This window comes from Rattus norvegicus, chromosome 10 (assembly GCF_036323735.1).
Source record: "Rattus norvegicus strain BN/NHsdMcwi chromosome 10, GRCr8, whole genome shotgun sequence".
Taxonomy (NCBI): Eukaryota; Metazoa; Chordata; class Mammalia; order Rodentia; family Muridae; genus Rattus; species Rattus norvegicus.
Window position 1 is genome coordinate 72,302,453 of NC_086028.1, and position 14,171 is coordinate 72,316,623.

Consider the following 14,171-nt stretch of genomic DNA (forward strand, 5'->3'; position numbering starts at 1 on the left):
TGTAGCTCACGTGGTTAGGGATGAATTCAGTCCCAACGTTGGTAAGAACAAAACTACCTCATATTTGTTGGTAGATACTGGTTTCTGTGTAAGGGCACTGTCAATATTTACAACTGACCACTTTGGGAGGTGTAAACCCTGGAGTCAAAACGCCTTCAGCTGATTAATCACAAACTTGAAAAGATTTGAGATTGGATCTTTAAGAAGATACATTAAGGGGTTGGGGATTTAGCTTAGCGGTAGAGCACTTGCCTAGCAAGCGCAAGGCCCTGGGTTCTGTCACCAGCTCCAGAAAAAAAAGAAAAAAAAAAGATACATTAAATTCTTTAGATCATGAAAAACTTGATTACCAGCCCAGGGCTGCTTTCTGAGGTTAAGTTCTTTTGTGTCCTTAGGCCTTAGTAAGCCATTGCCTAAAATAAGGGGGAGCTGGGCTCTGGGGATGGAGCACCCAGTAGGGATTTTGCCTCAGGTTCTCGAAGCTCTGGACCCAATACCCATTACTGCAAAAACAAACAAGGAGGGCTGAAATAAGATGGTTTCTGAAGTCCCTTCCAACTCTAACATTACAAATCAAGAACTAGAAAATTAAGCTGGTTACGTTTCTGCACTAGCACTTTACTAAATATGTTTATAGCCACAGGTTCCCTAATGCCTAACAGTAGATTCTGTACTGGTTTTATACCCTGAGATACTGGTATGTTATGTAACAAGATTGGAGGCTACCGTTCTGTGTTTAAATAGAAGATAGCATTAGCTAACGAAGACCTGCCTTGTGCAGGGTGCTCTGAGGACCCCTGCAGGCCTGCTGTGTGGCTGCAGGAGATTAGAAGGGGCTACAGAGACACTGGGCTGAATAACAATAGAAGCAGCCAGCCAGCCAGCCAAAAAAATAAAAAGCCAGATCATGCCTTCTCCCAGCCAAAGGAGCCAAATGTTGTGAGTTGACAGAAGGGAGAACTGAAACAAAGAAGGGGGGGGGGGTGTAAGTACTAGAAACTGCTTCTCTTTCTCTGTGCACCCAAACACTTTCACCGGCCCTCCGAACACATTTACTTAAGTGCCTATCTTCAGCACCTTTTCCTGTTGCCTTGGACCGATTCTGAGAACCTGTACAGAGGAAAGAAACCCAGGCCAGTGGACACTCTGAGAATAGACAGATATTTATCCTGAGTGCAGCCACGTAGATGAAGCAATATGCAGAAAGACAGCAACAAACTAGAAGGCTCTCCCTTAAAAACAACAACAAAACCAAAAAAAAAAAAAAAAAAAGTTGGCAATAAAAGTTTGAGAGGCTCTAAGGCCTCCCAGGCAATCTTTTCCGCCTCGCTGTCTTGGGGAATCGGACTCGTCTTTGTGAAGCCAAGTCAAATGTATAAGTTTGTTGTTCATCCTCAAAAGCTTTCACAGTCAATGTTTGCCATCAGTTTCACTTACTAACCCTGTGTTCTCACTTTTGCTACCTTAGTGTGGCTTTGGCTGTGAACAAGTCTCCTGCTTTTTGTTTTTGTTTTTTCTCTCTTCCTCCTTTGTCCCCACCCCACCCCCTTTGGAGAGGGAGTCTGTATTTTGTAGCCCTGCCTGGCCTGGAACTCACCCTGTAGCTTAGACCAGCCTGGAACTCACAGAGATCCACATGCCTCTGCCTCCCCAGTGCTGGGGGGGTTAAAGGCATGTGCTACCACCCAGTTTCTCTTTTCACTTAAAAAAAAAAAAATGTTTGTTTTGTTGCTGGTACTTGACTGTGTATGTGTAGAAGTCAGGAAAGGACAGCTTGTGGGAGCGAGCCCTCTACTTCCATTTTCCTTTTGTTGTTTCAGGAAAGCAAAAAGATAACTTTGTTGTTGTTGTTGGGAAACTAATTCTACCCCCCGTGCTTGCTTCTATAACCCCGTGCACGTAATAGCAGAGATATTGAGGAATGTAACAGGGAAAACAGTAGCATATTTAGAGTGGCAGTTCTAAAAGCTGTGTCAAGGGAAATAATCAGACTTGCCGGACATGCTGTCAGAGACCTCCATGTTTCTGTAGGGTTGCTGCCTTCTACAGCCGAAAGATACTTGCATTTGTATACACAGTTGACTCTACAGTTAACCATTGTTTTGTTTTTATAACGGTTGTATCTGTGTGTATACACATCGCATGCGTTCGAGGCTTACTAAAGCCAAAAGACGGTTACCTAGAGTTGGAGTAGGCAGTTGTGAGCCCCTGGTGTGGATGCTGGGAGCCAACCCTGATCCTCTGGCAGAGGTTAAGTTCTCTTAACCTTTCAGCCATCTTTCCAGCCCTTTGAGGTAACTTCATTCAGCCCAAAGAGATATTACAGATCACAGAGATGTGCTGTAAGTGTGCCAGCTAGCTACAGGAGAGTCCTCAAGTGCAAACTGCCACCTTGCTGAGTGGGTCACTCTTGTCATTTCTTTTCAGTGCCTACTTCAGGCTACCTGTCCTCAGAGCTTTGGGCTAAGTTGCCCCTTGGCTTTTTGCATGGGTTCCAGGTCCTTGGGCTTGCACAAGCCCGTTTACCTTGGGAGCCATCTCTCCAGCCTCAAGGTCACTTTTACGTGCCCCAGTTTTGTTTGGTTGTTAGGGCAAAATCTGTAGCTCCAGCTGGCCTCATAGTCACAGCAATCCTCCTGCCTCAGCCTCCAAAATGCTGGGACTATAGGTGTTTATGACCTGAGACAAGAGCTCTCTGTGTATGTCTGTTTCCTATATCTTTGTCTCTCTGTTCCTCTCTGTGTGAGAGACCATTGTGTTGAGAGAATTCATAACTCAGGCTGACTTTGAACTCCCTGTGTAGACAAGGATTCCCCCTCCCTTGGACCTCTGGAATCATAAGCATTTACCCACCACACCCAGTTTTATGCAGTCCTGGACATCAGAACCAGGATTTGGTACACACCAGGCAAGAATTCTACCAACTAAGTCACACCCCAACCACTCCTTTTTACTTTTATTAACAAAGTTATCGTATAAAGCCCTGGGTTTCATTATGACATATTTATACACCTAGATCACTGTGCTTCGTTCTAATCTCCCCACCTCCCCTCCAGCTCCCTTTTGGGTTTTGTCTGAGTTTGCTTTTTTTGAGACAAAGTCTCTCGTAAGCCAGGCCAGATAAAAACTTCCTATGTAGCTGAGGACGACCTTAAACTAAGGATGCTCCTCCTGCCTCAGCCTCATAAATGTCAGGATTACAGATCACGAGCACCACAATTGGTCCCTGTAACCTCTCATAGCATTGGGAACACTCCCATCTTCTGTTCCCTTCCCCTCCCACACCACAGTCCACCCACAGGTTAGGTCAGCCTCACTTCAAATGCACATTTGCTTTGTCGGTTTGCAGATGGTGCACACCTCTTGTCTCAGCAGCCAGGGGTGGATCTCTGAGTTGGAGGCCATTCTGGTCTACAGAGTAAGTTCTAGGATAGTCAGGGCCTCAAAGAGAAACCCTGTCTTGAAAAAAACAAAAAACAAAAAGCAAACAAACAAAACCATTTGTTTTCGGCATGCCTGAGTTTGGCGTGCCTGTGTTTACTGATGCCACTCCTGACCGGGCCTCTCTCTTTGAGGAAGCTACAACTTCCTATTAGCATTCCCTGCTTCTAATTCATTCTCTCAGCCACATGAAGCTTCTTTGAAACCAATTCCTTATGGCAGTCCCTGGGCCCACTCACCAGGCCTGCCAAACCTGCTGGCCCTTCACGGTCTGTCCTTTGCTCACCCTGCTCAAGTCAGGCTGGCCTCTTTTTCATCCCACCAGTATCCCAGGCCTCGTCTTGTAGGGTATTTAGGAGGTCATCCCTTGAAACCCACTGGAGATCGGCTCCAGCCCCCCTCCATGTTGGTACCAACCCCTGTAGATGCTTATATCCTGGACACATTCTCCCATATACTTTAAATGTGTCCAGCTCACATTCGGTGCTATGTAAACGGGGTTGCTAGACTGTTGTTTAGAAAGAGAGAAAAAGAAAAAGCCTCTATGTGTTCACTAGATTGACGATCCTTTTTCTGAGATATTTTCAAACTGTAGTCGGTTAAATCAGTTTGTATTTGTTCCTCTACTCAGAACACTTTGCCCAAGAAACTTGCCTCCTTAACATTTAGATCTCAGGTCAAATGCCTCCTGCCGAGGGCATACCCTACTTATTGCCCTATACCTTACGATTGATCTTGGAAGTCATCTTATTCACTTGTTTGTTTTTCTGTTCTGTCTGTGTAAATCCTATGATAGCATTGTCCTCCTCCTCCTCCTCCTCCTCCTTTCTCTTTTCTTTTTTTTGTGGTTTGCCAAGACAGAGGTTCACTGTGAAGCCCTGGCTATCCTGGAACTTGATGTGTAAACCAGGCTGGCCTAGAACTCAGAGATCCACCCGTCTCTGCCTCCCAAGCGCTGGGATTAAGGCATGTGCCACTACCACCTGGCTTCCCTTAAGGTTTCTTTAATGTCAGGAATCTGAGAGTTCCTCATGGTACCCACCTTCAGTTTCAGTAACCTAGAAGGCTAACACATAAGATGACTGCACACTCAAGGCTGGCCTGAGCTAAGGAGTAATATCCTGTCTAAAGTTCAAAGTAAGCCTGGAGTGGTAGTGCAAGCCTTTACCCCCAGCCCTGGGAGTTCTGCTGCTGGTGGAGGGAGGCAGAGGCAGGCGGATCTCTGTGAATTCAAGATCAGTCTGGAGTGCACAGTGAGTGCCAGGAGAGCCAAGGCTATGTAGAGAAACCTGCCTATAGGTTTATATATCAAATTACAGCCAGGCTTGGTAGAGCACACCTTTAATCCCAGCTCTTAGGAGGAAGAAGCAGTGGGTCTCTAAATTCAAGCTAACCTGGTCTACAAATCGAGTTCCAAGACAGCCTGGGTTATACAGAGAAACCCTGTCTCAAAAAGTCAATTAAAAAAAAAAGAAAGGAAGGAAGAAAAAGGAAAAGGAAAAGGAAAGGAAAGGAAAAGGAAAATCAGATCATGGTGAATTAGAGCTGTAATCTCAGCATTCTGGAGGCTGGGGTAGGAATACGTCTGTTCATCTGGTTCAAGGCCAGCCTGGGCTACAGTGTAAGCTTCCATCAGTCTATGCCTTAGACCCCATCTGCCCCTTCACTATGCTTTGAAGTTCCTAGGCTGGGACAATAGATCAGCTTCCTGTATGACTGCCTTCTGTCCTGTCTACTGGTCTGCACTGACCTGCTGCCCCAGACACCACTCCTGCCTCCCGGAGACGCCCTCCCTCTAAAGTCTACAAATCTAGAGAATTACCCTTGTTTTGCTACTTGCTACTTGCTCACCACCAAGTCCCAGCTTCCACTGCTGGGAGCGGCCCACCTTATTAAAGGGCCCTGTCACCTGAAATCTACCTCAGTGTGTCTCTACCAAACTTGAAGAGAATCTTTAATATTTAAAACAGATAAATGGTGTTGATACTAATAACAAGGAAGGTACATAGCTCAGTGCTACAGTGCTCTCCTGGGATGAGAGAGAGAGAGAGAGACAGAGACAGAGACACAGAGAGAGAGACAGAGAGAGAGACAGAGAGAGAGAGACAGAGACAGAGACACAGAGAGAGAGACAGAGAGAGAGAGACAGGGACAGAGAGACAGAGAGAGAGACAGACACAGAGAGAAAGAGAGACAGAGAAAGAGAGACAAAGAGACAGACAGACAGAGACAGAAACACAGAGAGAGAGACAGAGAGACACAGAGACAGAGAGACAGAGACACAGAGACAGAGACACAGAGACAGAGACACAGAGACACAGAGACAGAGACACAGAGACACAGAGAGAGACAGAGAGAGAAAGAGACAGACAGACAGAGACAGAGAGAAACACACAGAGAGAGACAGAGAGAGAAAGAGACAGACAGACAGAGACAGAGAGAAACACACAGAGAGAGACAGAGAGAGCGACACAGAGACAGAGATAGACAGAGACAGACAGAGAGACAGAAATACTGAGAGACAGAGAGAGAGAGAGAGGGAGAGGCTATTTGCCTGTTGACTCAGTCCAAAGAGCAGATCAAATGTCTCTTTAGAGGACTTTCCCTTACCCTCTCTAAGGAAATTAATGTTTCTCTCCTCTCCTCAGCGCCCTGAATAGCACTTTATTCCTAGTCCCATTACATCACCCAGGCCTCCACACTCCCTAGGAAGAGTTATCAGTCATCTGTCCTCTGCCAGGCCCCGCTGGCAAGAGCTTATCAGATCAACCGTGCCTTTTCAGCACCTGGCCGCTCCTCCCGACAGGTTCCTGTCTGAGTTGGATCCAGTGGGAATTAGGAAGGAATGGATGGGGTCTGTTCTCTGTGTGCTGATCTGAGGATAGCAGTTCTGCTTTCAAGTATGAACACGTTGAACCTGAAACTTCAGGATGTTCTATAATAAAAGGGGCAGGCTGCATGAAAGGGGGGAGAAGTACAGTACAATAGAAACTTCCTGAAGGGTAAAGGCTGCATGCTCCCCCTCCCCAACCCGGGAAAACTTCCAACTCTGCCCATGTGGGGAGGGGGAAGGGCTCGTCACACTGACTGCATGCTCTCTCCCCACACCCATCAGTAAAGTCCCGTGGCATTACATCACAGAAGAGGGCCTGGTGCCGTCTTCCTGTGTGGACAGACATTCTAACTGTGCCTCGCCTCTCTATGTACAATAAATGCTTTCTCTCAGTTCAGGCCAACGCACTGTTTTCAGTCCTGGCTGTAGCTGACGCTGTGCCTTGCAGACTGTTTTTAAGTCCCTTGGATCTTTCTGGTCTTGAACTTGTTTTAATAACATAGCTTTTTCCATTTATTTATCCAGAGCATCTCACATATGGAGCAGTGTCTGATCCATTCTTTATGTTTTGTCTTGCTTATTTTTGCTTTTGTTTTTCGAGACGGGGTTTCTCTGTGTAGCCCTAGCTGTACTTCGTTGACCAAGTTGGCCTTGAATTCAGAGATCTGCCTGCTTCTGCCTCCCCAGGGATTAAAGGTGTGCACCACTCCCTGCTGTCTGTAGTTTAAGGCAAATTCCAAAACAGTTTCCTCCTTTAAAAAAGAACATAGGTGGAAAGGGAGCGACGTCTCGGTGGTTAGGAGCACTGGCTGCCCTTCCAGAGGACCTTCAGTTAGGTTCCCAGCTCCCACACGGCAGCTCGCAAACACCTGTAACTCCAGCTCTTGGGCGAACCTGATGCCCTCTTCTGACCTCCACAGGCACGCAAATATGTGGCATCACAATCACATACACACACACACACACACACACACACACATGAATAAAAATAATGAAACCAAACTGGGCAGCAGTAGTGCACACTTTTAATCCTAGTGCTCAAGAGACAGGGCAGGCATAGCTCTACATTCCAGGCCACCTCCTCTACAAGGTCAGTTGCAGGACAGTCAGGGCTACACAAAGAGACCCTGCCTTGACAGCAACAAATCTAAAAAAAAAAGCTGTCCGGGGCCCAGTGACTGGGGATAGAACGCTGGTCTCGTTTGTGTGGAGTACTGGGTTCAGTTTCTTTTTTTTTTTTTTTCTTTTCTTTTTTTTTCGGAGCTGGGGACCAAACTCAGGGCCTTGCACTTGCTAGGCAAGCGCTCTACCACTGAGCTAAGTCCCCAACCCCCTGGGTTCAGTTTCTAGTACTGAAAAAAACAATGGGGCTGGAGACCACCAACACCCTCTTCTGACCTCTGCAGGCACATGGTGCACATACATACATACATACATACATACATGCATACATTCAGACAAAACACTCTCATATATAAAATAACAAAGACTGGCGTGGTGGTTCAGAGCTGTAATCCAGCACTGGGAAGGGGCTATGATTGGAGGATTGTCATGAGTCAGTAACATAGTGAGTTCCAGGCCAGCATGAGCTACAGGATGAGACCCTTTCTCAATCAACCAACCAACAGATCAACAAAATAAAGAAGGCTAGGAATGCAATTCAGTCATAGAGCAGTCATACAACATGCATACAACATGCACAAGCAGCTACCTAGTGGGTTCAGTCTTAACATGGAAAAAAATTAAATAGAAATATAGTGACAGTGATAAGTTTTCTATGTTCTAGGAACTGGTATAGACAGATTTCGTTTTTTTTATTTATTTATTTATTTATTTATTTATTTATTTATTTATTTGACAGGGGACATGGTCACTGGTACCCAGAATAGACAAGAACTCATGGCAGTCCTCCTGCCTTAACCTCATGAACACTCAATTCACATGAACTGCCACATCTCACTTTAATATTTAATTTCTTTAAATATTAAATTAATTGCCAGGTGTGGTGGCACACACCTTTGATCCCAGAGTTCAAGAGGCAGAGAGGCAAGCAAATCTCTTTAAGTTCCAGGTCAACCTGATCTATGTAGTGAGTTCCAGGACAGCCAGGGCTGTTACACAGAGATGCTAAAAAGGGAAAAAGAGGGGTTGGGGATTTAGCTCAGTGGTAGAGCGCTTGCCTAGCAAGCACAAGGCCCTGGGTTCGGTCCCCAGCTCCAAAAAAAAGAAAAGAAAAAAAAAGGGAAAAAGAAAAGTAAGAAAGAAACAAAGAAACAAAGAAAATTAAAACAAATGAAAAACAACTGCCTGGCCATGGAGTCTAAATTCTTCTGTGCCTTGTCCTGGTAAATACAGACTCCTCCTGAGGTTTTCCAAGGACTCACAGGCTAGCCAGGCTGGTCCTCCTACCCAGCCCCTTTGTTCTCACTGTAGCTGTGCAGGGACTTCCTGCAGACTCACTGGCAGCACAGCAAACCAGGAGTTTCCTGTTGGTCAGTTTTCACATGTCTTACACAGCACCACCGTTCGTTTGTTTACTTCATTTTTTGTTAATGCTGGGAATCAAACACGGAGGCCTCTAACCTGTAGGACTAGTGTTTTGCCATTGTGCCCTGCCCCCAGCCCAGTACAAATCCAGCTTCCCAGAAGTTCATTCCTGCATAGCCCACAGGTGAAGCCTCACAGTGCAAGAGTAACTTAATTCTCCCGATCTCTTCAACCAGAATTGCTGTTTTAGCATGGCTGCCTTTAGTCTGTTTGCTCACCGTTTGTTTACTGGGCCTCATGTAGCCCATGCTGGACTCAAACTCACTACATAGCTGAGAACAACTTTGAATTCCAGGTCCTCTTTCCTCTGCTTCCCAAGTCCTGGCACTCCCTGGCTTGAGATGTTTCTTGTGATAATAGTTCTTCAGCAAACGGGCAGCTGGAAACTCGAGACCACACACAACCAGTTACTGCTCCGGGCTTCATTTTCAGAGAAGAACAATTGCATAATCCTATTGTATCCAGAGCTGTCAACTATGATGTTTTCTGAGTGGATCCATTGTGTGGTTTGCTGTTTGAAGTCTACTCCCATTCGTTACTGAGGCGCACCAGGGGAAAATGGAAACTCTACACTGGACGTTTCCACACACAGTTCACTGTTTTCAGTACGTGACATTTCACAGTTTACTGTGTCCTGTAATAACATTTTAAATTACTCCCCCACACGTGTATTTATTTTAGGGGGCACCTATGTAAAGGTCAGGAGTCAACTTTAGGGAGTCCTTTCCTTCCACCATGTGGGTCCTGGGACTCGAACTCAGAGCATCAGGTTTTGTGGCCAGGGCCTATACTCACTAATCCATCTCGACCTACACCAAAGTGATCCTTTTTCACTGTGTGTGTGTGTGTGTGTGTGTGTGTGTGTGTGTGTGTGTGTGTGAACATGGACCTATAAGTTCGTGTGTCTATAAAAACCAGAAGTTCCCCTGGAACTAGAGTTATGTGTGGTTGTGAACAGCCTACTGTTGGTTCTGGGCTCCAATCCCCATCTGGTCCTCTGTGAGAGCGGTGCACAGCACACTCTTAACCGCTGAGCCATCTCTCTAATCCTGTTTGCTTGTTTGTTTTGAGTGTCGCCCTAGCTTGGAGCTCCCTATGTAGACCAGGCTGTCCTATGTAGATCATACCTGTCTCACCCTCTCAATTGGGATTAAAGCCTTTGTGACCACATCTGGCCTGCCTTGTTTATTTTGTGGTTGGTTGGTTGGTTTTGGCTTTCTGAGACAGGGTTTTTCTGACTGGCCTGGAACTCGCTCTGTAGACCAGGCTGGCCTGGAACTCGCTCTGTAGACCAGGCTGGCCTGGAACTCACTCTGTAGACCAGGCTGGCCTGGAACTCAGAGATGTACCTGCCTCTGCCTCTTGAGTACTGGGACTAAAGGTGTGTGACACTACCACCTGGCTTCCCTTTTTTTTTTTTTTTTTTTTTATTTTTTAGGGTAGGATTTCCTGTAGCCTCGGCTGGACTCAAACTCACTTTGAACCTGAGCATGACCTTGCACTTTGTTTCTGTCCTAGGTGGGAAGGAATGTGTGTGTTCTCTTGAGTGTGTGTGCACCATCCTCTGGAGGCCAGCCTTAGCTGCTGGCTGTCTTCTAACACTCTCCACTTTATATATTTAGACAGGATTTTTCTCGTGACTGGAGAGCTCACTAATTCACTAGTCCAACTTCCTAGCTTGTTTTGGGGATCCCCTGTTTCTACCCTAAGTACTGGGAATATAGACAGGGATGGTGCCTACCTGTCTCTTACGCAGGTTTTGGGGATCCAAACTCTAGTCTTCTCCCTTACAGAGCAAATACTTTACCCACTAAGTCATCTCCCTAGCTCCAACCTTAAAGGTGTTGTTGTTGTTTGTTTATGGTTTTGTTTTGAGATAGCCCTGTGTGTATAGTCCTGGCTATCCTGGAACTCATTAGGTAGTACAGACTGGCTTTGAACTCACAGAGCACTGCCTACTGAGTGCCAGAATTAAAGGTGTGCACCGCCATGGCTGATTAACTTTAAATTCTCATCCACCTGCCTCCACTGCTGGAATTACAGAAGTGTTCTACCTGCCCTGCCCCAAGCTATGGTTGTTTTTTGAGTTTTTTGTTTGTTTGTTTTGGTTTGTTTCTGGAACAGTGCTAACTCATTAACCTGCCTGTCGATTGATGACTCAGCCAGATAGACACGGAGGCCCGGCTTCCCAACAAAGACCATCGTTCTATAGGACAGCTAGGGAGAAGTGACACACTGGCTGAGTTTACAAAGGCGGAGTAGTTTCTGGGATGCTGGCATGCTACCAGAGTACAGAATGGTTCAAAAATCCGGGGCCAACTGCCCATCCTTTAGCCTCTGTCATCTAGGCCACCCCTTTTTCAAACAACATCAAAATGGATCCATTTCTATCCTCCAAAGACACTATCATCTGATGCCCAGCAACTTGACTTAGTCTCAAAGGATGGCACTATTGCAATTCCAGCACTTTCTTGGGAGTAAAGAACAGCCCATTTTGGCCAGGGATGGCACTGTATGCCTTAAATTCCAACACTCTGAAGGCACACTCAGGTTAATCCCCGTTCAAGGTCAGCCCATTTATAAGGAATTGGGCTGACTTTTTAATTGATTTATTGAGATAGGGTCTCACAATTTACCATGCAGTCCAGGTTGGTCTTGAACTCACAGAGTTCTGCTTGCCTCTGCCTCTAGATTAAAGGTGTGTGGCAGTAGGTCTGGAATACTGTTAGTTCTTTGAGATAGAGTCCCACTGTACAGGCCTTGCTGGCCTGGAACGCACAAGTGCTGGGATCCCAGGCGTTTGCCATCAGGTCTGGCCCAGCTGACTTTAGAGCCACATCAGGACTAGAGTTCAGACTCCTGCTTATAGAGTGGAGTCATCTGGAGCTGTTTCGAAACATACCAAGACAATTCTGATTTAATTAGTCTGAGGTGGAGCCTAGACATAAGTGGCTTTAAAAGTTCCCCAAGTGATGGGGCGCCAACATGGCTGAGTAGGGGAAGGTGCTTGCAGCCAAGCCTAAAATCCGAAGTTTGGTCACCAGGGCCCACATGGTGGAAGGAAAGAACCCACTCCCACAAGTTGTCCTCTTGTGTGCCATGGTACTTGCCTACATCTGAACCCACTAAATAAAATAGAATGGATGAATGAATGAATGAATAGCCATGTCAATTATAAGTACACCCACTGGTGAGACTGTGGACTTGAGATCCACAATACTCCTCTACCTGTCCCTCATATTGAGAGCTGAACCTGGGGTCTTGCTAGGCAAGGAGTGAGCCACAGAGTGCTCTACCTACATCTATATCTAATCTATATCATGTATCAATATCTGTATCTACATATCTGGGACAAGGTCTTCCTATGTAGCCCTGGCAGGCGTGTAACACACTAGGTAGACTAAGCTGGCATCGGACTCACAAAGTGCTGGCAGTAGATACATTGCCACCATGCCTGGCCACACCAGATCTCTTTTTTTATTGCCAGAGTCAAGGCTGCCCTTGAACTTTCTGTAGCTTCTTTACTAGATGGGGTTGCAGGAGGCCTGGCCTATACCACCAGGACACAAGCACCAGGGCTAGCAGGAGCATTCTCTCTCTCTCTCTCTCTCTCTCTCTCTCTCTCTCTCTCTCTCTCTCCCCCTTTGTGTATGTCTGTCCATCTGTCTTTCTGTCTCTGTCTTACCTCAACCCTGGCCTGGGTTAGGGACTGACCCTAGGGCCTCCTGTATGCTATATATGCTAATACTAACACTAACCTGTCTGTACTCCAGCCTGAAGATCTAGAGTTATTGTGTGTATTTGTGTGCACATTCATGTATGTGTGTATGCATGTAGAGGCCAGAGATCAATGTCTGATTTCTTCCTCTCCACTTCATTTTCAGACAGGGTCTCTCACTGAACCCAGAGCTCACTGGCTGGCCGATCTAGCTGGTGGATCCAGTGATCCCCCTCCTGTGCCCGCATTGCTGAGGCCAGAGGCTCAGCTTTTACACTGTGCTGGGGATTGAACCTCCAGCCCTCCTGCTTGGGCCATGGTCCGTGCTTTGATACAGGGTCTCACACAATAGCCCATACTGGCTGCAAACTTGAGGCAGTCTCCTACCTTGGCTTTCCGAATACTGGGATTATAGACACGAGCCACCACACCCAGCTTAACTCAAGATCTTCTGTTCAGAAGAGGAACCTGGAGCTGGCACCATTTCTCTTCTCTGCTCTCTGCTCTGAACCATCCCCACCTGCCTCCATGTACCCCATGTAGCAACTCACAGAAAGGTTCACCAGAAGCCACAGAAGCAGAGCGTATCCCTGATGCAGTGATCACGTTATGGGTTTGGGGACATCTCATACACACACTTTCATCTCACCCTCATAAATAACCCAGTAAGTAAGCTGGGTGAGGATCATTAGCCACAGTGAGGACATTTCTAGTGAGTAAATTAACATCTCAAGCCTAATGTGGAACTGTGCTTCTGGCTTTTGTTGTTTTGTTTCGGGAAACTAGGTCTCACTGTGTAGCCCTGGCTAGCCTGGAACTCACCATGTAGACCAGGCTGACCTCAAATTCTCAGAAACCCACCTGGCTCTGCTGGGATTAAAGGCACGTGCCACCTCCCCCATCACCAGCCCCCAGTTTCCCAGTTTAACCTTTGTTATAGTGAAGGCACCAATCAGTACATTTTAAATCTAATAATTCCTATTTGCTGAGATTTTACATAGTGTTTTTCTTCTTCTTACTGGCATCCCACCTAAGATATCAGGTTATAGTTTGTCAGCTTTCTCCAGTGTAGTTACGTACACACACAGACAGACATACACAGACACACGGACACACAGATACATACAGACACACAGACAGACACACGTAGACTGACACACGGACACACAGACACACACACACGCACATATAACTTTTTGGTTTTTTAAGACAAGTTTTCTCTGTGTAGCACTGGCTGCCCTGGAACTCTCCACCTGCCTCTACCTCCTGAGTGTATGGGATTAAAGGTGTGGGCCGCCACGCCCGACCAGGTTTAACTTTTTAAAAGAAGAAAAACAGAAGCGTTCAGATCACCAACTGATAACAATTTGTTAGTTACCACAACCCAATGTAGGGCTGATTCAAATCATAATGAGGTCTAGGGAGACCTCTTGTGGTGAAATTTGGTATAGCTAGCCATTGCCCCCCTTTCCAGGCCTGGTGATTTCTAATGAATCCAAGAGTTCTCTCTTGCCCAGAAGTCCCCAATCCAACCAGTCTCAGGCAAAATTTAAGGACATTCTGTAAGCATCAATGCGGTCATCTAGTAAGTAAAGACCAGATACACACTGAGCTTCCCATAATGTTCAAGGT